The 25,862-nt window shown below is 40.6% G+C and overlaps 1 protein-coding gene across 6 annotated transcripts in view; it reads right to left on the reverse strand.

Annotated features, from left to right (window-relative positions):
* The window catches only part of TSPAN4 (tetraspanin 4), a 752,078-nt gene that overhangs the window by 401,595 nt on the left and 324,621 nt on the right, over positions 1 to 25,862 (reverse strand). The gene's annotated exons all lie outside the window — the stretch shown is intronic.

A 25,862-nucleotide genomic window follows, 5' to 3' on the forward strand; every position in this document is an offset into this window, starting at 1 on the left:
CATCCAATTGAAAAGTCTTGTGGATAATTTTGAGTACCACCAGTACAGTTTCACCAAATCCAATAATTAACTTCCTCATAACGTTCCTCATAACTAAGTTAGGCCTGCAATGAATTGAAAGAGCATCTGATATTCCAGTTGCCTGCGCCTAAAGTTTAGTTAGGACATACAGCAACCTTCAAAGTATACCTCTGGCTCAAGAGATTGGAGTATGAAATTGGATTCTATTCCTACAGCCGTCTTTAATCCCATCTTCTTCTAGTGGTTTCATACCCATTCCAGCTGAATGCAGATCTGAAGGCAATGACCTAGCAGAATATCAACTGTCCTTGCTGGTGATCTGCAAGGTTTACGTGCCTCCTATCCAAGTACTGTATAATCCCTGAGGAAATTAACAGAGATCCAAGCAGCAACAGCATTTTATGACAATATCCAGGAAGCAACATAAAGTCCAGAAAAGTTTCAGAAGACATCATTTTGGAATTACAAATAATCCTCAACTTATGACTATAATTGAGTGCAACATTTGTGTTGCTAAGTGAGACATTTGTTAAATGCCCCATTTTACAACCTTTCTTGCCACAATTATTAAGTGAATCACTGCAGTTATTCAGTTAGCAGCAGGGTTGTTAAGTGAATCTGGCTTCCCCATTGAATTTGATTGTCTAAAGGTCGTAAAAGAGGCAACCATCACAAAGGTCGTAAAAGAGGCAACCATCACAAATATGAGTCAGTTGCCAAATGTCTAAATTTTGATCACGTGGCCATGGGGATACTACAACACTCATTACTGTGAAAAATGGTCATAAGTCACTTTTTTCTGTGCCATTGTAACTTCAAAAGGCCACTAAATGAACTGTTGGAAGTTGAGGACTACCTGTATTTTCTCAATGATTTACAGCAGGGGTATCAAACTCGTGGCCTGCGGGCTGGATGTGTCATGTGCTGGCCACGCCCATTCCCAGTTTAGCAAAGGGGGGTAAAGTCGTGATATGTCACGTGATGACAACAGGGCGCAATGAGTTTGACACCCCTGATCTACAGTATATTCAAGCTTCCTGCTGGCATTAAATTTCATCCCACTTCTCCTAACACTTATCTGAGGAATAATTTGAAAATGGATTTAAATATTTATATTGAGCACACAATAGTTACGTTTTTTTAATAAACAAAAAATGTCTAAAAATTACGTGTTTGTTATAAACTATCCAGGGACATATATGTACATTAAACTGGAAACTTTTCTTACTTTGACAACAATTTTTAACTCTGAAGCAGCCTCCCAAAGGGATCCTTTTGCCTTCCTCCTAGCACTTTTTCTGGAAAATGTTAACAAATGAGCTGTTTCAGAGGATTTTGTTTCTTAGGTTTAACCCTGATGCCATCTTGTTCTTTGATGCTTTTTGTGCATTCATGTGGGGATGGCGAGACCACTGTTATGTTGCTTTACAATGTGATTCAGATAAGTTTTAATCTAATTGTGGATATTTTAATCCTTGTTTTATACGTAATGTAAACCACAGAGGCATTATAATTGTAGGATTGAAGTATGATAACTAGCTAAATAAATACACTTAGTTTAATTGGATTGGCAAATCAAATCAAGGGCAAATTGCGAAAACAATTATTGTTTAATAAATAGCACAGGAGAAGCAATTTTGCCATCTCTAACCTACCTGACATAAGAACCTTGGTCAGTGAGAAAATGGCTGAGTGGATCTTGAGTGTTAACAGGTGTTTTTGTGTGCCTGTCAAAGGTATGGCAGTGTTAGATTTGACATCTACATTAAGAACAGTGCACTCAGTTCTGATTTAAAATGGGGTAGGTATGGTTGAAAAGGAGGAAATGGAGATTAGCTGTAAGATACAAAACGAAAACCATCATAATGGTTTTGCCTGCAATTTGGCAGTTCGAATCTCACCGACTCAAGGTTGACTCAGCCTTCCATCCTTCTGAGGTGGGTAAAATGAGGACGCAGATTGTTGGGGGAAATATGCTGATTCTTTGAACTGCTTAGACAGGGCTGCCAAGCACAGTAAAGTAGTAGATATGTCTAAAACCTATTGCTATAAATTGGAGCAGATGATAATTTGGAAGCCTGTCAACTTATTGGTTGAGAAGTAAGATATAAAATTCAATATTTTTTTCTGGATTGTGTGCTGTATTTTTTAATACATCATTGACTTTAAATGCTGAGGATTATGCTTTTATTCAATGTACTCTGCCCCATTGTTATAATAATACATATTATTCTTAAGCAACCTGGCTTGAAACATTTTCATTATTAGGGCTTATTAACATTTATCCTGCTGTAAAAAGGGATGAATCAATTCTGAATCAACAGTAATATACTTTCCATTTTCTTGCGAAGGCAAGTCACTCTCCAGGTTTAACTCTTGCATAATTCTTGAAAATGCATCAATATGGTCCATTAACATTAACATGTGATGTCGGGTTCTTGGGTAAATAAAACTGTCAGAGAAAGCTGTCAGATTGAAAACAGCAATTTTTACATTTCCACACAATCAATCAATGAACATTGCACTTACATCCCATAAAGAATTACAGACTCTCCTCTTTCTCATAATTTTCAAAGATTCATTAATTATACTCACTTTAATAAAAAGATCTTAATGTAACGAGCAGCAATTTGGTCAATTGAGTATCTCTGGTAAGAACATTTTTGCTGTAACTTGATTATTTTATCAATTTTTACAGTCTCATTATAACAGTAAAAGGCGTAAACAGTCAGAATGTTAAATCTATAGCCAAGCAGAATCTTTTTCAGCTTCACAGAATATCAGATTAATTGTATAAAGAGGACTGAAGTGTTTACATTGAAATAATAGAATAATGAAACAATAAAAACTTGCACAATTTCAGATATTAATTATTGATTTAGCATATAGAAAACTTAATGATGACAGAGGCTTGCCGTTGTGCTCTAACAGAAATCATAATGGAGGAAAATAACCTCCAAGAAATTATTTTTGCTGATACAAGATAGTAATTATTAGGCAATTTGGGAGGTTGTAGTTAAGAAAAAACCATTTAAAAATGAATAAACAGGTTGTGATAGGAAGTGATGGCTGGAATTTTTGCTATGGGAAACTTGCAGATCAGAAATCGTTTGTTGCCAGGAAATGGATTGTAGATATCAAAGGCTTCTCCACAATTGAAAGATTCTTTTTTTTTTCAAAACTGTTGCAATCCCAAACTTGTATATTTTGCTGTCCCATCATCAGCGGTGTAGATCAAAACACCGTTCTGTGTTAAAAGTTCAAAGACCTGTTTGTCACCCTACCTTCCTATTCTGAATATTCACTGGAAGGATTTCTTTTCATTTTCTATTAACAATTGTTTGTTTTTCTGTTCAAATCTGAAACTACACTAATTTTAACTGTTGTTCATTCAATTGAGCCACGATCATAAATCACTTTGGAAGCTGTTTGTTTGGATATGCAGTACACAGCTAATAACAATGATTTTGTTTAGACAGGCGACCCCTCAGCTTAATAAATCAAACCTGATTTGGAGGCTCAATACTCACATCTGAACCATCCAATAAAAGTCTGCAGCTTAATAGCTTTCTGAACAGGCAAATTTAGCATAACTGCAGCAGCAACCTATTTCTGAACAGTGCTGCCTACAACTCTTGAATATTTCACCCTTTATTTACTATCATTTCTTCTTAAATAAGGTAGCAAATATGTCCAACCAGCCTGCAGTGATCATCAACTTGAATACTGCCACTAATAAATTATGGGAATTCAGGTGCTTCACATTTATATATGCAATTATGCAAAGATACGTTTATAGATGCATTTCCCACCTTTAGGGATGACTCACTGCATAAAACATGTTTTCAAATAGCATATAAAGCTCCAGGGCAGTAGTAACAAAATATATAACCCAGAAGGTATTTCTACTCCAGTATTTTATGGAGTATTTAGCTGCTTTTCGTTCTTTTGTGCACTAGTAAACAAGATTCTCAATGTGCAGTCACAGTAGGACAGGTAGAAAACATGACAATAACCAGCTCAGAGCAGAAAATACAAGAGAAAGTATTTGCAGTAGCGAAGTTAATTGCAGTCATGGTTTAGTAGCTGTACCATGCTGAAATACTGAACAACTTTACTCTTCGTATTTTGCACTCATTTAGAATAGTTAGGAAGAAATATGCGAATTACATCATTTTTTTCCAGATTATGAACTTGGGAATTTATAATTCAAAATGTGACATTCTGCACATACACATAAAAAGATTTACAGTATGTTCATTTTCCAAGACACAACCTATAAGGTTTTGATATCATTGCCTGCTTGAATGTAACTCTTCACAGCCTGCAGATACATCTGACCTCCAGTTAATTGACTGACAAATCATTAAATGTCTAGGGACAGGACATTTCTTCTCTCATTTCCTATCACCTTCACCAGCAAAACATCTAATGGTCCCAGGGTTGCATTTTACAGGCAACTAAAAAAAGAAAGGCACCATTTTGAAATTTATGAGGAGCCTGGGAAGCTACCAAATGACATCTTTTTTTTTTCTTTTCTTCTTCATGCCGTGGGCATAAATTTGGTTCACAGCTTGTTCCTGCACTTAAGTAATTGTGTCTATCTAGCACAAATACATCTGTCTAACTTTCTGCTTTGGAACTAAAGAGCACCAAGAGCACTCATTCCTTCTCTGGTTTAGGAGAGAAAAATGATCAGCGCATCCCCTCAATTAAAACCAGAAGGAAAAGAAAGATGAAATGAAAACTCTTAGCATTTTATTTGCTACCCATTTTTCAAAGTGATTTTTTTAAAAAATTCCAGGGGTGAGTTGGTTTTCTTTGCTAGAAGGCATTGCTGAGTTTCTTTGCAGATATATAAGAACAAAAGTGAATATGCACAGTTTGCATTATAAATTTTACAGTTGCTATTCCTATTTCACATTCCCTAGAGAACACACATCGATGCTCAAAAATAACACACACGCACACAATTCATTGTGTCCTCAAAAAAAATCTGATGAGTGCAAAATTTGGAAGCTTACTTAAGTCTACAGGAAGGAAAACCTTTGCCAAGATAGCCCTCTCTCCAGAGATTTCTACCGATAATTCCCAAGCCATTTTATTTGTAATTGTTCCAGGAGAAAGATATATCAGTAGATATACTTCTACAGTATTAATCCTTTTCTCACCAACCATCCAAATTGCAACAGTCCTTAGCCAGATTTTCTACTTATATAACAGTCAGATTTTGCATGGATTATAAGGACTTGATTTCTTTAAATGTAATAAGTTCCCGAAAGCCAATCAGCAGATGAGAATCTTCATGTTATTGCTACCTAAGGAGAGTTCTTTTGTAGCCTCTATTTGGGTGGAACTGAAGTCCTCTTTCATCTAGTGCCACCTGTTCTTTGCTGAATACACCATCACTGTCCACTGAATTGCTTCCTTCACAGTGCAAAACAAAAGAGACATCACCAGATGTCCTATTTTCCACCTGCAATGATCACCCACCATATTGTTTCCTGTTAATTCTGGAAAGATCCGGTCTTTTGATCTAGAGACATGGCTAATGTAGATATCAAGTCCATTTTTCCTTTTTATCTCCTGTCTGTTATTTTGCCTGCTTTTTGTTCAACTTGCCAGGTATCTTGTTTGATGTTTACCAATGTTTAATCAATAAATAAAGAGGAAGATAACAGTATACGCAATCAAGATCCACTTTACATACTATTCTAGCCAGTTAATCCTTGTGTATTGAAGAGCAGGCAAACAATCTGTTCCTTTGCCCATTTGCATTCTATGTGTATAAAGATACTTTTGGAGAAATGTACAAAGTTTATGTAATGGTATTCTTGAAGACAAAGACAATGAAGATGACGAGGAGAGGAGGAACTTCCTAATTGTCAGCCCCACTAGTAGACCAGACCATAAAATCAACTCCAAAGGAAAACTAACATTATTTTTATTGACATTGGCTATAATAACAGAATCTTGCATCTACAGTATGTGCTGTACCTCTTTCCTCTGTCTTATAGTTCAGAAAATTAGGAAAGTGACTTTCTCAACTGCTTATAAATGTTACCAGGATGTTCTGAACTTAAAAACGATTAAGCAACAGTTTTTGCATATCTCTGTCAAGGTCATCTTCTTTACTCTCTACACCAGTGGAAGACATAAATCACAATTTGACACATTTTATGGGAAAAGATTTGCCGGGTAAATAACTAAATGAAGATGAAGTTAATCAATATCTAGAATCAGATGTTAGTACTGTATACGGTTGCAATTACAGCAATATTAAACACAGACAAATATTAGATTGAAAACATCCAGAATCCTCGCTACATATTGATTTTCATGTATCTGAAAATTGATGCACGAGGCTGCTCACTGGAAGGATAGCAATGATGGTGAAAGTAAAGGAACACTTACAAAATATTTTTAACAGCGAAATACAAACAACTACAACACTAACAGAAAAAAACAGCAGCACAAAGATTCATATAATATCTGCTTAGTATCAATTTAGTAGTAATTCAATCCTTAAGTTTATAATTAAATGTAGACCATTTAGAAACATAGTATTTCACAGGCTCATTTTTAAAACCTAAAGTTTTTCAAAAAAATCAGTATAGATTTATATCCTGAATCTATTCCTTGGTATCAGAAGCACAGATTTTTCTTCCTTCGTTCATTCATTCATTTAGCTGCCCAACTCCACAGTGACTGGGCAAAAAATAAAAGAAAATATATATAAAAGAAAACAAATATAGGTATGTGGAAATGAAATTAAAATCAAACATCAAAGGGATCCTAAGTCAAGGCCTGGGGAAAACAGCCCTTTGTGTGAAATGTACTGACCCTCAGTAGAAGTCAGTAGAACTTCATAAAACTATAATATTTTCGGAATATAGCTTCATATCACATTTACACATTGAATTATTTCATTCTAAAATTAATATAAAGAGCATGCCTTACATTTCTTAAAAGTCTGGATCCACTGATTATTCAAAACAGGATATCCCAGTTCTTCATTCCACAATTCCGTTAACTGAATAACTAAGACTAACTTTCATTCTGTTTTTTAATTCCTTGTAAAATTGAATTGTTGGTTTTAATCCAACTGTTCCGTCTCTTTGGGGTTGCAGGTCCTTTGGGGTTGCTGCTAAAGCATCCAGACTATATTAATGGCAGCAATGAAAGACTTAACTAGAGGGGCAGTTTGCTGCAGTGGGTAAAGCTGCTAGCCTGCGAGCTCTAGTCCTACTTTAGACATGAAAAATCTGCTAGGTAGCTTTGGGCCAGTTAGGCTCTCGCATCCCAACCAGAGGTGGGTTGCTTACTGTTCAGCCCGGTTCGGCTGAAACAGTAGTGGAGTTCAGGCCTGGGTCGCAGAACTGGCAGTGACCCAGGCCTGCCACGCCCCCGAACCAGTTCCCTCGCCACCGCTGGGCCACCACCATTTTGATTTTCAGTGACTGCGCATGCACAGTTCACTGTAAATTGTTCTGCGCATGCGCGAAGAACAATTTACATTCAACAGCACATGCATGGCAGGGTTGCAGCGCGGGTTGCGAACCAGTAGTAAAACCGGCAGCAACCCACCCCTGAGCCCAACCTATCGCATAGGGTTGTTGTTGTGGGGAATATAAGAAGGAGGAAGAAGCATTAGGTATGTTCTCTGCCTTGAGTTGTATATTTTTAAAAAGTGGGATAAAAATCTAAAAAAAAAAAAAGCAAGACAAGAATGCTTGTCATAGAGGGCAATAACACTGAAAAGCACACTGTACTAATTTCCCAGCTCCAAATGCCTCAGTCGGTTAAGAGTTGTCCTGAAGGCTTCTGTCTTAAACACCTCATTATTAAGGAATAAGCTCCAATGATCACAGTGAAATTTATACAGCCAAATAAACATGCATAAGGCTGTATGCCGTAAAGCTATAAAAATTAAACAAAATATCATTGTAATTCAAATTGACATTCGTCTAATATAGGAAGGAAGACGAACTACACCCCCTGAGGAGGAAATACGCTGCTAAGTGTAAACAAAGCTATTAGAAGCATAATCTGCAACAAACTGCCAAAATATGATTAATTATTGAAATTATCCTTAAAAAGAGCAATTATAACAATATGTTTCTCCTGGAGATGGACTGAAGAATGATGAATATTATTCCTTACTGTTTTTATAATATGCTAATGCTCATCCCAAAATGCCAGATAGCATTGGTCTAAGACTTATTCCCATATCTAGTAGCCAACCTTGGATGGTCTCCAAATTTTATTTTACTTTTTATTATTTTATTTATTTATATCCAACCTTTATTCTTTTTTTGTTAATAATGCAAGGTGGTTAACATATCTAATAGTCCGTCCTCCTGTTTTCTCCACAACAACAACAACAACAAGGTGAGTTGGGCTGAGAGAGAATGTTGGCCAATATGACCCGGCCAACTTTTCATGTACTATATATTAATAAATCGAGGGACATTATGACAAGTATTTTGGCTGAATACATTCAGAAAGAGAAACAACAGATGGGGTGGGAATTAGACTTGGTCTATAGAGTGAATTCAGCATATGCTAGAACACACAATGTACCCAGGGAGGTACACATTAAATTTCTCAGAAAAACCACAAGAGATGAAATTCTGAGTGCACAAAGGGGGCAAACTTTGAAATAGCAAGATAGGGAGATAACCATTCTGAAACAGATCCCCAAGAAAGTGAGGGAAAAAAGAAAAAAACTATTCACAATTAGCGAAGAAACTTTACCAGAAGGGGGTGTGGTTCAGATGGTTGATGCCTGAAGGCATGTTAATATTCTGGGAGGACACAAGAGTCAGAATTAATACACCCATAGAGGCGCAGGCCTTTATGGAAAAAAAATTAAGCACTCCTAGATAAACCAGATGATCCTACAACAGACATGCAGGACATGAGAGGGGCCGGAGCTCTGCTGGTGGGGGGAGAAGGGGCAATACCAAGAAAACTCAGATCACAAAAATGAGTAAGAAAATCCACTTGATATAAATTGATCGAAATTATTAACTGAATTTACATGCTGACTATATATTGTTATTTAGTATTGAATTTTCTGTAATTGTATACTATGAGTATGGAGGGAGGGGACTCCTGCCGCACACTGCAACTGCCAAAATTTGTAACCTTTCCTTTACCCCTTTCCTTTCTTATTTCTTAAAAAAACCAATAAACTTTGTATAAATAAATAAATAAATAAATAAATAAATAAATAAATAAATAAATAAATAAATAAATAAATAAATAAATAAATAAATAAATAAATAAATAAATAAATAAATAAATAAATAAATAAATCTCAGACTCCCAACAATTTGGGGAGGTGTTTTATGCAAATTATTTTCAAATTACGAGTTTAAGCACAGAGTTTTTTTCTATCTATTGTTTTCCTGTCCATTCCTCCTAAGAATCTTAGAATATTGAGGTTTGGATTCTTTCATAGCATAGCTCATGCCCTTAACAATAGTCTTTCCCATTTATTTTGTCTCCTATTCTTCTGTAAGGTAAAGGTGAGACAAGAGTTGTAAGACAACTTAAAAGGTAAAGGTTTCCCTCGCACATATGTGCTAGTCGTTCCCTACTCTAGGGGGTGGTGCTCATCTCCGTTTCAAAGCCAAAGAGCCAGCACTGTCCGAAGACATTCTCCGTGGTCATGTGGCTGACATGACTAAATGCCAAAGGCACACGGAGCACTGTTACCTTCCCACCAAAGGTGGTTCCTATTTTTCTACTTGCATTTTACATGCTTTCGAACTGCTAGGTTGGCAGAAGCTGGGACAAGTAATGGGAGCTCACTCTATTACGCAGCGCTAGGGATTCGAACTGCCGACCTTTCTGATCGACAAGCTCAGTGTCTTAGCCCGGGCCACCACATCCCTTCTTCTCTAAGAAGCACAAAAAAGCAAGGGTAAAAGAGAGGTGGTTGACCAACGGGCTCCATCAATCCTTTTTGGTTTCTTTATAATAACTTAACTAACATGCAAGTAAAACTTCCAAGAATAAGAGATGTCCAGCTTTGTTGCCACTAATTATATTATCAAAACTGCCTTGCTAATATTGGTTTTATCTATAAAATTTAAATCCAAATAAATAATTTTTAAGACTTTGCAGTCTTAAAATTCCTACAGTATTAGTATTAGCTGTATTTAATAGTCATTAAAAAGTTGTTTTAATTAGAAAGTAAAAACAAAATCACAAGGTTGACCAATTGTTTTGGCCCATGGATTGCCAAGTCAGAGGTAACACATTTGCACAGCAGCTAATCGGTGTCTCTCACACTTTCTGACTCTCCTCCATTCATTCTTTCTTCCCACCATTTCTGGTGCTTTTTCTTCCTACTGATTTGCAGAGGAAGAGGAAAGCCCTCAGCTTGCCCTAATGTTCAACCTGCTTATAGAAAATGAGGGAAGATTTTATTCCTCTCAGTAAACCAACACAATATTGTTGGGTCTTTTCTTGCCACAGCTATGTTCTACCAGGCCGGGTGACCATCAAGGCAAGTGTCTCCCTGCTTTCCTATTGACTTACCAACTTGTCTTTTCTCCAGCTGGTAGCTTAAGTGCATCCGAGCTACCTGTCAAGCAATTAAATCACTCCATTCAGACTTTCTCCTTGCACTCCATTCTGTAAGCAAGTATCTATTCTGTACTGTATTATATATACTTCAGGCAGTGAAACGTGAATCTTACAGCAACTGGTGATGAGAGGATGTGATTACTGTACTCTGAATCTATCAGCAGTTCATTGTCAAGATGCTATGAGGGACAAGAACACTGGCAGTTTGTCTGGAACAAAAATGTTTAAAACAGGTGCTTAAATGGACATCAGATGATACGTTTACAATCCAGCAAAATTCAGATGGATTTTATGCAATCCAGATGATGCAATTTCACATCTTGGTTTTCTGCTATCCAGTAGGGCCACGCACATTTCAAAAATGATACTTCGTGGTATGTTTTTTTTCTGGGCAAGTCTGAACAAGGCTGGAAGTATCAATTCATTAAATTTTCTGCCACTCTTGTGTGGAAATCAGGAGGGAGAGTGGGGTGGGGGGAGGCTATTTAAAAATAAATAAATAGGGAAGGGCTGTGATTGTGTTCGCACAAGCTCCAAAGCATTTATTCTAAATCTTTTTCGAAGCATGCCCAGCTTTATTATTTAGCCCATTTCTAGTTAATTCTCTGCTCTGTATCTTGTAAATCCTCTAGTGTGAACCTCTGAATTGCCTCTATTATTGGGCAGGGTAGGATCCCTGGATTTCATATAATTCTTGTGCAAATCTTTGAATTGCCTTTACAGAGCCAGGTTTAGTGGGGTGATTAATATGGAGTGAGCCATGCATATGGGTAAATCTGGATTTTCTGTTTCTTTCTTGAATTGATAGGGAAGGAACGTGTAGGAGAAGGAGAGCAGGACCTGATGATGAAGTTACTAGAAGAGGGGTCTCTAACCCCCAGGGCACAGCCCACTACCGGGCCATGCAGAGCTCCACTTGTGTTGTGGCTCGCCAGCTGCCAGCAGAGCTGGTGGCAGACTCAGACGATGAGGAGATGGGGAGGAACCTGGGCCAGTTCTGGAGTCTGGGGAAGGCTCTCATGGATGCTCAGCATCAGAGGCAGAGATAGAACCAGGGCCGTCCAACATTTCCCAGCCACCAGAGAGGCAACTGTCTTTGGAGGCTGATATGAGTGAGGAGAAGGAAGAGCTGGGGCCTGTTCCAGATGCATGTATGTGCAGAGCAGTTAGGAGAGGTGAACAACGGAGGCCAAGGAGTTGACTCGGGAAGCAAAGCACATGTGGACGCTGAATGGTCCCTCCCTGGCTGGGGAATAAATAGAAGGAAAGGCGAGTGGTTGTCGTAGGAGTCAGCAATTCGTATTTCTGAAGATTTTGCTCATTGTGTTTCATGCCACAAAGATTGCTTGCCAGAACTTAATTGCACCCTTTTGGCTGGGAGCTCACAGCTTTGCACTTATCACAAGGAACTGATAAATTCTGTTACTGCAGTTAACTCCTTGAAGGACTATTCTCTGGATTTTTTGGTGGGTAAATACAATTAATTCACAAGAAGTAAATAAAGAGGGTTTTTTCGTGACAAGGAGTCTGTTTCTTGCTTCTGCTAAGGCTGGGTCAAAACAACTTGCATAAACGGTGGGTGCTCATGCTCACACGCATAGCTCCATTTGTGTGAGCAGCGGACGCCCATAAATGGAGTTGTGTGCACTCCTGCATGTTCTTCCTGCTCACACGGGACCATCTCCTCTCCCCCTGGAAAGGTTGGGGATTGCAACCATGCATGCTGGGGAATTCTGGGAGTTGAATTCTGCATGTCGTGAAATTGCCAAGTTTGAGAATCACTGCTGCACCCACTGCATGACAACACAGTAATATAATCATTAGGAAAAGGCTGACGTGCTTATCTTCAGTCAACATGCCAAACACTTGCATTTCTGCCAGAAACTGTGTTTTGATCTCGCTGCCCCATTCTTACATACCTTTCTTCGGTGTTTTAATTACAGTCAATAATACTGCTTCTTCAGTAACAACAGCAACAAAGAAGGAAGAACATATGGGATTCCACACGTTAGGCGAAATTAAATATAACAATAAAATGTGTTGGAATAGATACGATAGACAAGGTAGTCGCAGGGACGACTGCTTGCAAGAACAGAATTGGGAAACAGAAGTATGTATGCTCATAGGAATCCTTCCCTAACCAGGGCTGATTCAAACTGGCTTTGAATATGACAGAGCTTAAGTTCTTCTCAAAAGCAACCTGGGGGTGATGAGAAGTAACAGCAGATTTTGGAATTTTAAAAAAAAAAACCCTGTTCTTTGCTTAATGTAGCATTCAGTCTTGTTCCTTTCCTCAAATCTATTTTACCCATAAATCCTTTTCACTGGCACTTCACTGCACAAAGGACACAAAGAAGGCAACATTAAAGGTATTTCCATCTTCAGAGCTCAAAACCCATGCAATTAGATTTTCCCTCATTCAGCCTTTCTAATCTTCTATGCTGACAGATTGCTCTGCCATAAATCCCATTATTATTTTATCCCACTGACCAAAATCTACATCCAGCAAACATTTATCAAATCCTTTACCACACAAAAGCAAGACAACACAAGGGTGCTCCCTTTTGTACGTTAGGCTACTTCTGTCTTACATTAACTTTGGAAATGACAATTGCAGATAATGGGTAACCCGATGGTAGGTTTTAAGCAGAAACAAAGTCTGAAAATTCATGCTGACATTCTTGCTGGATAAAACGTGTTCCTCTTTTAAATAGTCTGAAAAATAAACTGCTGAGTCCATTGTTCAAACATCCAATATGTCCAGTACCCTGTTTCCCTGAAAATAAGAACTCCCCGGATAGTAAGCCAAATCGGACTTTTGAGCGCATGTGCTAAAATAAGCCCTCCCCAAAAATATTGCAACACAGCATCAGCCATGAGGTGACCATGCTCGCCACCTCCTGCACCTCAAAAATAATAAGACCTCCCCGAAAATAAGGCCAAGTGCTGTCTTATTTTGGGGGAAAGACCACACACGTCCCTGCGACCTATCCGCTCACACAGGGAGGGGCTCCTCCTGGTGCCGTCTGCTAGGCAATGCCAGCGGGCGACACCTAGGAGTAGATCCTTCTCTGTGATGGGCCCAACCCTCTGGAATGACCTCCCCCCAGACATTCGAACTACCACCGACCTCCGTTCCTTCCGGCAAAAGTTAAAGACTCACCTATTTCAATCAGCTGGCCTGGCACTTTCTTAGTTTTACCTCCCGGGGATTTATTTTATTTTAATTGGGTTTGGGGTTTTAATTGTGATGTTTTTAGGATTAGAATATATTTATTTCTTAGTACAGCCTATCTCCCCCTCCAAATGTATCTTAAATGTATTTTATTATTATGACTGGTTTATTTGTATTGACTGTACACCGCCCCGAGCCCCTTTCTGGGAGAGGGGCGGTCTAAAAATCTAAGAAATAAATAAATAAATAACTTTCAGTTATTATGATATCATCTGGTTTCATTTGCATACCTATTGTAGCATATCATATCTTCAAAGACAGCCTCATGTAGAGTGTATTGCAGTAATCCAAGCAGGAGGTGACCAAAGCATGAGTGACTATGAGCAAGACTTCCCAGTCCAGGAAGAGGAGTAATTGGTGCACTAGATGAATTTGTGCAAAGATCCCCTAGCCATGGCTGCCACCTGCTCCTTCAATAGGAGCCATGAGTCTAGGAGGACCCTCAAAATGCACACCAGTTCAGCCCAAGGAAGAGTCAAAAATAAAATATCATCTGGACTTGGGTAGCCAAAAACCCATAGCCACTCTGTCTTGTCAGTCAAAGTCAATTTCTCCCCATCCAGAGCTTATAGCTTCAAGGCATTCAGCACAGCATTACCAGTTTGGGGTAGAGACATATAATTGGATATCTTCAAATATGCCCAACTAGCTGGATACCCGTCCTTCACTACAAAACTATGTGATCGGGCTTGATAAATTGATGTGTAGAGCCCGTAGGCCGGATGAGTCATGCATTGGCCACGCCCACACCTGGTCTAGCAAGGGGAAGTAGTACGTCTAACTCCTTAGCATTGATGTGTGTTAATATAATACTGTATAAGAAATACTGATGATCTGATGGTCATTTCGAAAAATCCTTTCTTAGCAAGCACCTAGAAGGCAAGAGGAACATCCGTGCCAAATTTCAAGTTTGTAGCTTTACGGTTGTGGAGATTTCGTGATGATGTGTGAGTGGTATTTCACTTTCATATATATATAGGTGTTAAAGTATTTTGCTCTGTTCTGTGTTAATATGTCAAATGTTAAGTGCTCTCCTTTAATTGTAATATTTTGTTGCCCCTGGCTCCCTCTGGTGTCCAATGTCCAAATTTCCATTTATTTGTTTGCTTATTTATTTATTTATATTCAATTTCTATAGCCGCCCACCTCAGTCCAAATGACTCCATCGTGTTTTAGTTCATGAATTCCAAACAACAGCTTTTTCCCACAGGAAGGATTCTCACAATCAATTTCAAAATCTTATTTCAAATCTATCTGGACCCTTTAATCCATTTATAACTTTCACAAAATCAACATTCTAATCACCCTTTTGCCATTTATTCCACACACTCAAAAATCTCCTTAAGCTTCTTGCTTTGGAACTTCTTTCACTAAGGATTAAAGTCAACTCAACCACTGCACGTTATTAGGCTTGTCGTTTGGAAGGTTCTTAATAGTTGAAAAGCAGTTAAAAAGCAATTTTGAAAAGTTGGCTGGGGAAGGATTTTGAAGCAATCTCAGTATTTAGGCATCATAGAGTGGGATCAGCCTGGAATCTATGATCAGTGAGTTTCTTCACTTGATGTAATCAGGAGAGACTAAACAACTAAGTGTCATGGATGAAATAGTAGCCATTACATAATAACATAGTTTGATGCTGGAAATCATAATATAACTATTTGCTCACATTAACTAGGACTATTCAGGTCTGGGAAGGAACACACTGAAAACTATACCTTGGAGAAATAATGTTATTATGATTCCACACACGTAAAGGCAACAATTTTTCTACACCCCAAAATTAGTATTGCTTCAAGATAAATAATTTTGCCCTAATAATGTCCTCTCTATGACGTCAAAGAGGGAATAAGGACACTCAGCTTATCACTGAGTCTCTACAATCTAATGTCACATGGTGGCATTTGTGCCCCATCAGCCGCAGATCAGGACCTCTGGTCACAAATAAAGTGTCTCTTAAGAATCAATGCTAACTCCTCCCCTCCCACAGGACCCAAAACACAGGAGGGCAGATTTCTTAATCGGTGACTTTCCTCTCCTGACACAGACAAGTTTTAATGTGCCCAGGTCTGCTCAACAGACAACTAAGATCAAGGTTGGAAGTCATATAGTAAACCAACCTCCTTCCCTTCCTTCCTTCCTTCCTTCCTTCCTTCCTTCCTTCCTTCCTTCCTTCCTTCCTTCCTTTCCTTCCTTCCTTCCTTCCTTCCTTCCTTCCTTCCTTCCTTCCTTCCTTCCTTCCTTCCTTCCTTCCTTCCTTCCTTCCATGTCTAGTCTAATGGGGGGGGGACTAGGAGTGACATGATAGCAGTATTCCAGTGATCGAGGGCCTGCCACAAATAAGAAGGAGTCAACTTATTTTCCAAAGTACCAAAAGGAAAGACAAGAAACAATGGATGGAAACTAATCATGGAGAGAAGCAACCAAAAACTAACGAGAAATTTCCTAACAGTGAAAACAATTAACCAGTGTTGCCTTCAGAAGCTGTGGATGCTCCATCAGTGGAGGTTTTAAAGAAGACATTGGACAATCATTTGTCTGGAATAGTTCATTGTCTCCAGCTTGGGCAGGCTTAGAAGACCTCCAAGGTCCCTTCCAACTCTGTTGTTCTGTTAAGCTGAGTGTTTATGAGCAACAACCTGAAACCAAAGTTACCAATGATTTGACCAGCAGGATTCAGGATCTGAATTACAAGAGATGGAAGTGGGAATAACATAAAATTATTGAATTCCCTTTTTGGATCATCATAATTATGAGCTCCTAAGCTTTGATATTTTGCTGATATTGCATTTTAAAAAGAATATTTTATTGTTTATTTATTTATTTGTTTGTTTGTTTGTTTATTAGACATTCATATTCATATTTATTTAGAAATTGCCTATCTCCCAATAGAGTAACCCTGAGTGGGGAATACGTTGCACACAGTGACACATTCTGTTGCCCTGCCTTTGAACACAATAAGGAAGTCCATGGAATAAAGGGCTAATTTAGAGAGTCCAGCTCCATCACTGATTACTAAAGGATGCATCATATTGCATCCCTTATTCTGCCATATGTGGCTTTCTGCATTCCAATGAAATCATTTAAGTGTGAATTAGTAAGAGCTGTCAGCAAGAGCTCTGTGAGGAAGTAGAGAGGAAAAGAAAAAGGCAAGGATCAAATCAGTGTAATGAAAAAAGGAGTTGCTATTTTCATGCAAGGGTTGTGTTAGCCCTATAGTTACTATTTCTAAAAATAAGGCAGGATTGTCAAATAATGTTTGTTATGTCTGTGTATATGCTTTGGGTATATATATAGAAACACAAAGTCTTAGAGAATATTTTCTGATGTTTCTATCAGTATTTTTTATATATATATTCCTTATTTCCAATTGTAAAATCACATTCTATCAAGCAGCATGGTGCAGTGGTTACAATCCAATAAAAATACAAGAGATCTGTGTAAAGATCTACCAGGTTCACTGGATGACTTCTGAGCCTAATTTATCTCACAACGTATTGCAAAGAAAACATTGGAAGGTGAGGCACTATTCATTAGTTCCATGGAAGAGATGATTTGAAATAAATATAATACGAAACAGTATATTTTGTTCTTCATTTCATGTATTATGGTTCCCAGAAGAACTACAGAAAATACTATATTGTAGGAATTTTTTCTAAATCTTCTATGCTGCTAAATGAAATTATCTATAATATACATGTCTAAGGCTTTGTTATTGGGAATAACAGTGGAGACTTTCTTGTGACCAAAACGAAAATAAATAATACAGCTTCTTAAGAGGTATTCTTCAGTATTTTTCTTTACACCAAGCTTTGTGGTCTCCTAAGGTGTTCATCTCTAGTTCTACTTCTACTACATTACTGTACTTTAAATGTATTAATCTGAATCTACTTTGATATGACACAAAAAGGCAATTAATTCTTCACCAAACATTTCCACTATGTAAAAAGCTGTCTCAAGGAAATGAACAAAAATCTATTAAAGATAATTACTGCTCTTCATTCAATGCTCTGAGCACAATAATTATTCTTTTGCTCAAAGATCTCTTCTGTTAATTAAAGCTAGAGACAAATCTCAGCTACTATAGCCCAACAAATATTTCCAATGTATTTTGCTAGGTCAAAAAATTGCCACCCCATCAGCCCAAGTATCTAATATAAATGTGCTGGGAATGAAGACATATCAGACAGTAAATTATTTAATTCTTCTTGCTCTATCGACACAATATAGTCCTACTAACTTTTTTGTAACATTCCTTATACCAGAGATCTTCAAACTTGGCCACTTTACGTCTTGTGGACTTCAACTCCCAGAATTCCAGCATAGCCGGCTAGAGAATTCTGGGAGTTGAAGTCCACAAGTCTTAAAGTTGCCAAATTTGGGGACCCCTGCCTTATACAATGATCTGTGTGGGAGAATTGTCAGAAGAAAATGTTTTCACCAAATTACATCAAGCTGAAGTAGGATCTTCGGCTAGGCAATCAAGGATGCAGAAATGATCAAATTGTGGTAATGAAATAGAGCAAATGATAGTTTTCTATTACACAATGGGCCGTTTTCATCATTCTATGTTTTAGAATCCATCTTCTTTCTATTAAACGCCTATTAGCAAAATTCTACACATGCTGTATTCAGCATGAAGCAGAAGAACTAACGTTTCTAAGAGGAGTGCATAAATATCGTATAGGAAGCCTAACAATGGGAGCAGTATAATGATGCTAAAGACCCTACAAAATGTAGCCTTCTACTGGCTCTGCCCCCAAATTACTCATGAGGCCAAATGGAGAACACATACGAGCCTTTTCTTCATTATGATTGGAATCCCAAAATGATTGATTAGCTGCAGAAAACTGTGCAATTAATCCAACAACAATCTTTTATCCTTTGTTTTGCAGAACAAATAATTATTGGAAACTATGCAGTCAATATCATATAACACAATACAGCTAGGCTAATGTTGTTTCCTTTCATTTGAAAGATGATATATCTTTTCCAAATGTGATCAACAAATGTGTACATTTTCCTTTTTTCATTTAGATCCTTCCATACCCTACCCCCACTTAGAGAAGATAAAGATTCAAATATGGTGATAGACTCCAGAGTTTAGCAATAGTTCCTTGAGTATGGTAGAAGATATTAAAGATTTTATATACTACCATTCAGCATCCGCTTCTGCATTATTTTCTTTTATAGCAGCATCTCATAACTTGTTCTTCACTGTCCAGTGTGGATACATTTATTATTTATAGAAATTATCATAAATCTACTTGGAAAGATCCATTAAAAACACCTCTAAATATAAGCTGTAAACCAACAAAAGAACATGATTGTTGGGGGGGGGGGCAGTTCAATTTATATTCTTACATATTGTTATGAAATAATCTTATGTAAAGAGAATATGCCATGTATTTATGCTCAAATTACACTGTAATGACCAAGGGAACAACTGATTAGATCAAAGAAACAAATCTCAAGTTTGTCTGTTGCTTCTCCTGCTGGAACAACTGTATTTCATAAAGATATATAACACCCCATTAAACTGCAATTAGACTCTAGCAGGAGCAGTCAACAATCCATTTAGCAAATAAACTATTAAAGTGCTTCACACTATAGTTTATAAATGATATTCATATAAATAGTTTTGATCATCGGATTTTTTAAAAGGGGAGGAGAAGGATCCACATTCTTGTCTAGAATCATCACTATCAATTTCTACCTCAGCAAAATTTTAAACCTTCCATATCTTATTGCTGCTCTTAGGTTTTATGATGCTTCCCGTGTTTTCCAAAAACTGACCTAAGGAATTTTCCTTATGGCAAGTCCCAAATCTAAATCCAGTAGCTAAACTTTGGGCTTTCGCCAATGCAAAGAGCAGCAGATGTTACTATATAATTGGAAACAAGCCTTCAGATGTTGTTTTGGTCATAATTTTAGATGAATACCTACTTAGACCAATTTAGACTTAAAAGTATTCCCACTACATGTTTTAATATATCATTAACGTTAAACAGAGCTTCTCATAGTACACAGTGCTCATAGTGGAAAGAAAGGCAGAGACAGAGTGGACATTGTGGGAAGGAACTGCCAGAATTGCATGTCAAGATCAAAAAGGGTTTTGAGGTAAAGAAGCGGACAAATATATCTATGGAGATTCTCAGTCATCCAGGTCATGGTTGTTCCAAAGATGCTCATTCAAAAGGCAACTGAACTTTCTGGTTTTTCTATGAAGATGTTTCGATTCTCATCCAAGAAGCTTCTTCAGCTCTCCACCATCCAGTCAGAGCTGAAGAAGCTTCTTGGATGAGAAGCAAAATGTCTTCAAAGAAAAAAACAGAAAGTCCAGTTGCCTCTTGAATGAGCACCTTTGGGATAAGCTGAGGAACAGAGAACCTGACTGGCCACTAGAGATCCTACAATGGTTAAAATGGGCTAATCAGCTCTAGTAACTCTTGAACTTGAATTGTGTACTGTTGTTTTCTATCCAGAGTTCTATCCTGTAAGATTCAAATAGATTGAGCAGTTGAGATACAAATTTAATAATAAATAAATAAGGATTTATGAGATTGTGAGGGAGGTTGGGGGAAGACTCACCAAAGGATTCAGCAGCACAACCATGGGAGGAAGAGTGCTGGGGAGAAGAGCTGTGAGACAAGAGTTGCAAGACAACTTAGAAGGTAAAGGTTCCCCTCACACATATGTGCTAGTTGTTCCCGCTTAGGGTATAAAAATAGTCCTTACATCTTATATGGATGACTTACACACTGTTACTGTGATCGGCAGAGCCCTGCAGAACCTCCTAGTCTTAGACTGGTTCAGATCCCTGGGCTTGGGGTGACCGACATCAACACCATTAAAGACGACAACACCGAAGAGCTAATGCGAGAGTTCAAGGATGTATTCAGCACCGGTCTAGGCAAGTATGTGGAGGCCCCAATTTCATTTAATTTGGATCCCAATGTTGCCCCCATTAGATTAAAGCCCCAGAGGGTCCCTTTTACCCTCCATCCAAAAATTGACCTTGAATTGGACAAACTAATTGGCCAGGGGATTCTGGAGCTGGTTGATCACAGACACTGGGAGACCCCTATAGTGATCCTGGTCAAGCCTGATTGATCTGTCCGCATCTGTGTGGACTATAAATGCACCATAAATAAGGCCCTACAACAGAGTGCTTATCCAGTGCCCATTGTCCAGCATTTACTTCACTCCCTTGGCCCGGGAAAAGTATTTGCTAAATTAGATATGGTGCAGGCATAACAGCAATTGCCTGTAGATGGCACCACAGCAGAGGATCAAACCATAGGGGTGCATTTAAATGCATCCGGCTACAATTTGGAGTTAGGATTGCCCTTGGACTGTTCCAAAGCGTCATGGAATGGCTTTTACAGGGGATACCAGCCATTGTCCCCTATTTTGATGACATCTTGGTATTGGCTGCAAATAAGGAGCAACTTTTTAAAAGATTACGAACTGTTTTGACCAGAATTAACGAAAAGGGTCTTCGTTAAAAAGAGAAAAATGCCAAATTAATGTTCCAAGGGTTGAATTCCTTGGGTAGTTGATCGACGGCTCCAGAATTCTCCCAACAAATAAAAAAATTAAAGCTATCCAGGAAACCCCCCACCCCCACCTCACAGTCAGACCAACCTGCAGGCATTCCTCGGACTTCTCAATTTTTATAGTGTCTTTCTTAAACAGAAAGCTACTGTCGCTGAGCCTTTGCATTGGCTTCTTGGCAAGAATGACAGATGGACCTGGGGAAAGGCCAAGGCCACCTCTTTTTGCTGCAGTTAAAAGACTGCTGTCAGCAGACACATTCCTGGTCCAATATAACCAGACTTTGCCCCTTGTCCTGACTTACAACACCTCTCCTTTCTTCTTCTGCGCAGTCCTCAGCCACCACATGCTCAATGAAACTGAAGCCCCCATCACTTACTATTCAAGTGATGGGGCGGCCAATACTGATACTGTCAGCGGCCAAGCGCAACTATAGCCAGCTGGACAGTGAGGATTTGGCTGCAGTTGCTGGGGTAAAATGGTTCCATGAGCATTTGTATGGCCGGGAATTTGAGGTCATCACGGACCATAAACTATTGCTGGGGCTGTTGGCTGGGGACCAACCAACTTCTTCATCGCTGTCACCGCAGATGACACGCTGGACTATTTTCCTTATAGTCTATAGCTACCACCTCGTTCACAGGCCAGGGAAAATTTTGGGACATGCTTACGCTCTTAGCAGGTGCCCACTTCCTGAGCTGTTGGAAGATCCAACCCCTGACAGCCCGGTTTTGTTCATTGACTGTTTGGAGGCCGGAAGAGTGTCATCAAGTGAGGTCACCTGCCACTCTGCAAGAGACAAAATGGTCTCTCAAATTTTCAAGTGGGTGTGGAGCGGGTGGCCCAAAGGCCAGTTGGGTCTGAGTTTAAAGCATTTGTAACAGTGGTGGGTTCCTACCGGTTCGCACCGGATCGCGCGAACCGGTTCCAGACCGAACCCGGAAGTAACCGGACCCGGAAGTAACCGGGAACCGGCACCGGTCCTGTCACTTTATCCCCCTTGCCATCCCAACGGAGCTCGCTCGCTCCCCCGCCCGTCCGCACTAAGCTAGCTAGCCCAGCTAGCCGCTCATTGATTGGCTGGAGTTCAGCCAATCAGTGAGCGGGCTGGAGGCGACCCGTTTAAAAGCGGGTTGTCCTCCATTTCAAAACTCCCTTCTCTTCGCTGGGAGCTTGCTGCTTCCTTCAGGTAAGCAACTAAGCGCGAGGGGGGGCGGGAGGCTAGCTTCGGCGAGGAAAGGCCTCTAGGCCTTCCCTCGCTGAAGCGGCGGGCTGGCGTGGGCCGTGCGGGCGGTGGGCAGCTAGCTGTGCCCGGGAAAGGCCGCTGGGCCTTTCCGGGGCGAAGCACCGGCGTCGCGTGGGACGCGCGGCCGCCGGGAAGCTAGCTGCGCCCGGGAAAGGCCGCTGGGCCTTTCCGGGGCGAAGCACCGGCGTCGCGTGGGACGCGCGGCCGCCGGGAAGCTAGCTGCGCCCGGGAAAGGCCGCTGGGCCTTTCCGGGGCGAAGCACCGGCGTCGCGTGGGACGCGCGGCCGCCGGGAAGCTAGCTGCGCCCGGGAAAGGCCGCTGGGCCTTTCCGGGGCGAAGCACCGGCGTCGCGTGGGACGCGCGGCCGCCGGGAAGCTAGCTGCGCCCGGGAAAGGCCGCTGGGCCTTTCCGGGGCGAAGCACCGGCGTCGCGTGGGACGCGCGGCCGCCGGGAAGCTAGCTGCGCCCGGGAAAGGCCGCTGGGCCTTTCCGGGGCGAAGCACCGGCGTCGCGTGGGACGCGCGGCCGCCGGGAAGCTAGCTGCGCCCGGGAAAGGCCGCTGGGCCTTTCCGGGGCGAAGCACCGGCGTCGCGTGGGACGCGCGGCCGCCGGGAAGCTAGCTGCGCCCGGGAAAGGCCGCTGGGCCTTTCCGGGGCGAAGCACCGGCGTCGCGTGGGACGCGCGGCCGCCGGGAAGCTAGCTGCGCCCGGGAAAGGCCGCTGGGCCTTTCCGGGGCGAAGCACCGGCGTCGCGTGGGACGCGCGGCCGCCGGGAAGCTAGCTGCGCCCGGGAAAGGCCGCTGGGCCTTTCCGGGGCGAAGCACCGGCGTCGCGTGGGACGCGCGGCCGCCGGGAAGCTAGCTGCGCCCGGGAAAGGCCGCTGGGCCTTTCCGGGGCGAAGCACCGGCGTCGCGTGGGACGCGCGGCCGCCGGGAAGCTAGCTGCGCCCGGGAAAGGCCGCTGGGCCTTTCCGGGGCGAAGCACCGGCGTCGCGTGGGACGCGCGGCCGCCGGGAAGCTAGCTGCGCCCGGGAAAGGCCGCTGGGCCTTTCCGGGGCGAAGCACCGGCGTCGCGTGGGACGCGCGGCCGCCGGGAAGCTAGCTGCGCCCGGGAAAGGCCGCTGGGCCTTTCCGGGGCGAAGCACCGGCGTCGCGTGGGACGCGCGGCCGCCGGGAAGCTAGCTGCGCCCGGGAAAGGCCGCTGGGCCTTTCCGGGACAAAGCACCAGGCTGGCGTGGGCGGCAAGCCTCCGCGAGGCTAGGCCAAAAGCCCCCCACCCTCCCCTCTCCAGCCTCGCCTGGCTGGCTAAGCCCTAAGAGTCTTAAACAGTCTTACCTGTCCTCCTGCCTCTCTGCCTGTCTGCTGCCTGTTGCATCGGAGAGCTGCTGATTCTGCCTGCTGGTAAGTAACCTGGTTTTTTTTCTTTTATTTTTTTAATGTATTTTAAAATAATATTTTATTTATTGTGCATAGAATTTTTTAAAATATTTTTACTTAAAAGTATTGAGTGTAGAATATTTTAAAATGGTTTACTTCAATTTATTGTGTATGGATTCTTTTTTAAAATTGTCTCAGACTATTTTAAAAAAGATTCTATCCAAAATAAATTAAAATAAACAATTTTAAAATATTCTATACTCAATACTTTAAAATGTATTGTGTATAGAATTGTTTTAAATTGTTTTATTGTAATTTATTGTGTATTGAATGTTTTTAATGGTTTCATTTTAAATTATTGTGTGTGGAGTAGTTTGAAATGGTACAGTATAAATTATTGCTGGTGGAATAATGGTTACAGTTGGTACAATACCTTAAAATAGTTATAGTATAAATTATTGCTGGTGGAATACTTAACAATGGTTTTTAAGGATTTTTTTTATTTATAGAATATCTTTTTTAAATTATTGTTTGGGAATTTTTATGTTTTAATTGTTTATAAAATATATTTACTACAAGAAATATTATTCCTTTTTGCAAATGTTTTCTTTGTGGTGCAATATGTTGCTTAAAAGTGTTCAGACCAGGTTTATATATCTCAAAGTGGGTGCTTTTCTATGGGCAGGCCAGGTTGGTGCAAGGCAGCTTTGCCAGATTTTGTGTGTTTCTATGTGATACCTGGTTGTTTAGGTAATTGTGAGGTGGTTGCTGGTTCTGTGAGCTTCCTGGCACTGTCCTTTATAATTTCCCACAATGCCTTGATGGTTTTTATTCCAGTGGCTTTGTCTTTCCTGTCCTTAGGGTTAGGGGGGAAAAAAACACTGGTTTCATTTGCAGTCTTTGGGGGGGGGGGACAAAAAGGAGAAAGAGGGAGGAGGTGGGGGAAAGTGGGATCCTTGCTGCTTTCTGAGCTTGGTGGTTTTTTTTACAGACATTTCACTACCAAACTAGGTAACATCATCAGTGCTAGATGGGGTTGTGGGGAAAGGAGGAGGAGGAGAAGTCGAAGGACAAAAAGGAAAAAGATAAGGAGGGAGAGGACTGTGGGGTCCTTTGGTGTTCTCTGAACCTGGTGGTTTTTAATTATTTTTAGGGAATTTTTATTTATTTATTGTTTATAGAATGTTTATTACAAGAAATGTTATTCCTTTTTGCAAATGTTTTATTTGTGATGCAATATGTTGCTTTTAAGTGTACAGGTTGGTGTATGGTATGTGTCTCAAGGTGGCTTCTTTTCTATGGGCAGGCCAGGTTGGTGCAAGGCAGCTTTGCCAGATTTTGTGTGTTTCTGTGTGATACCTGGTTGTTTAGGTAATTGTGAGGTGGTTGCTGGTTCTGTGAGCTTCCTGGCACTGTCCTTTATAATTTCCCACAATGCCTTGATGGTTTTTATTCCAGTGGCTTTGTCTTTCCTGTCCTTAGGGTTAGGGGGGAAAAAAACACTGGTTTCATTTGCAGTCTTTGGGGGGGGGGGACAAAAAGGAGAAAGAGGGAGGAGGTGGGGGAAAGTGGGATCCTTGCTGCTTTCTGAGCTTGGTGGTTTTTTTTACAGACATTTCACTACCAAACTAGGTAACATCATCAGTGCTAGATGGGGTTGTGGGGAAAGGAGGAGGAGGAGAAGTCGAAGGACAAAAAGGAAAAAGATAAGGAGGGAGAGGACTGTGGGGTCCTTTGGTGTTCTCTGAACCTGGTGGTTTTTAATTATTTTTAGGGAATTTTTATTTATTTATTGTTTATAGAATGTTTATTACAAGAAATGTTATTCCTTTT

The sequence above is a fragment of the Natrix helvetica genome (assembly GCF_964273705.1).
Source record: "Natrix helvetica genome assembly, chromosome: 1".
Lineage (NCBI taxonomy): Eukaryota > Metazoa > Chordata > Lepidosauria > Squamata > Natricidae > Natrix > Natrix helvetica.